The sequence below is a fragment of the Gossypium raimondii genome, chromosome 5 (genome assembly GCF_025698545.1).
Source record: "Gossypium raimondii isolate GPD5lz chromosome 5, ASM2569854v1, whole genome shotgun sequence".
NCBI lineage: Eukaryota > Viridiplantae > Streptophyta > Magnoliopsida > Malvales > Malvaceae > Gossypium > Gossypium raimondii.
In genome coordinates this window covers 48,375,423-48,377,520 of record NC_068569.1, presented here as the reverse complement: position 1 = coordinate 48,377,520, position 2,098 = coordinate 48,375,423, and the positions used below count along the sequence as shown (strand labels likewise).

Here is a 2,098-nt window from a genome sequence, read left to right as displayed (position 1 = left end):
ATTTAGTGAACTAAAACCCATTGCATTACTACCCATAATCTAATGTTATGGCTAATTTTTATTATTTCAATTTAATATTAGTTTTTATTTTAGTTCCAAAATTTTATATTATTTTTAATAGTATTATGTATAAATTCAATGTTTAATTAATTTTTTAGTTAGCTATTAATTAAATTATTTAGGAACTAAAACTCAAACAATGATTTTAATTATTAGAATGTATTTGTTAATTGATGGGTAATCTATATATTTGTTGAGAATTGAATTAAATGCACAGTTGAAAAGGGCACAAATAGTGTAGGTTTGATAAATTGTTTGTATCAAATATAACTGGAAAATGGGAATATGTCGCACTCAGTCCTTTTCAGATAATGATCTATTTAACATTCATCAATCATTCTCTTTTCCATTAATGTAATGGATTGCTTTGTTGTAGCTCTCAATATTTTTCATGATTTTACAGATTTGCCTTTCTGGAACAAATTATTGTTACAAATTTAGATCTTTACCGGTTTCAATAAAGAGGTGATATTTAAAATATATCAATTAATCCTATAAGCAAGAATAATAATCTGCTAACCTAAATTTACCAAATCATATGCAATCTAATATTTTTGGTTTGAATGAATAGATAAACGTTGAAAGCAAGAGAATTTGCCAAATCAAGCAATGCAATATTTTTATTGTTAATCAAATAGATAAACGTCAAAAGTATGGTGTGAAAGAGAATTTGAGTTGCGGTGATGAGAAAGGAGAAATTTTAATGCACCCAAAAAGAGAAAAAGAAAGATGATATTGCAAGTAGTTTTAAAATATTGATATGTGTTTTTTTAATATTTATTTTTGAAATATTTTACTATATTCCATACATATAGTTTGCAAGAAAAATTATCCAAGAAAATTATTTCTCCTCATTTATCCAAGAAAAATTATTTCTAGTTTGCATGGTTCAATCATTGATCCCAAAATTTCTACAATAAAATTAGGTAGGATTAGGTAGGTCACTAGTATAGTTCCCTTGCCATGATTCTACTATTTACTTTTACTAAAAACTAAAAAAAAAAAAGACTAAAATAAAGGAGAAATTGTATTCTCTTGATGGGTAGAAAGAGTAAAGTAAGTACAACTTTGCATGTTTTGCTTATCTAGAAAGTAAGAAAGATTACAATTGAATCCATGAACCATTTTCCAATTATTCTTTGAATGATAAATATTTACAAGTGAAGAAGATACACAATTTAAATAATGAAAGATCCAATACTTAAACCAGATATAATTTTATCATTATGAGTAAATCCAAAATCTTTGTAGATAGAACCAATCATTAGTTCCCAACCGTGGGGCTAATGGAATCCGATACATAAATATGTTAATAAAAGAATAGAAAAAGCTTTTATTGTGTCGCTTAAATTATATAGGAATTCTTGAACCCAAGAGTGAAGAATAAGAAGTTCTTCATTCCCCAAAATAGAATAACCACTTAGAATAATCAAACAAATTAGATTTGTTTAGAAGTGCAAAATTCTATGGGTATGATCCTCATCGTAGAGCTTGGTCAATTGTATCATTTCTTTATGGACTTCTATACAGAGCTTTTGTAGATGTGTTTTCAGGTATTCTTTCATCATTTCATGCCAACAGGAAGAATTCCTCTACTTCTATGAATTGTTCTAGAATCCTCTTTTCTAGAATATCATTCAAAACAGTTTCGGATTGCTAGTATTCCACCAATTAGTAATCTAAGATTTCATACTTTTATTAAATGAGAGAGAGAGATCCACCAAGCCAAAATACTATAGATGCAATATATAAAAGGAGAGAGAATGCTTTCTTCTTCTTCTTCTTCTTTTCCATTTTTTTCTTTTGTGAGTTGTTATGAACCCACCTTATTCATTGACTTTATGTGATCTAATCTTTTTATGAAGCATGCCTCTCATTATATTATAAATCAGGGCCCATTAATCTTTTTATTTATTTATTTAGTGCTTAGCCTTTAAATCTAATTGAATCTAAAAGAATACAAAAATAGAAAATACTGAATCCACTCCAAATATTTACAATATATTTACAATATATGATCTATCTGTATCTAACGTAT

The 2,098-nt window shown here is 26.9% G+C and overlaps 1 pseudogene; it reads right to left on the bottom strand.

The window, feature by feature from the left end:
- Nucleotides 1-1,068: 1,068 nt before the first annotated feature.
- LOC128041099 (chloroplast envelope membrane protein-like) lies at nucleotides 1,069-1,854 on the bottom strand (annotated as a pseudogene).
- Between the last annotated feature and the right edge of the window lie 244 nt (nucleotides 1,855-2,098).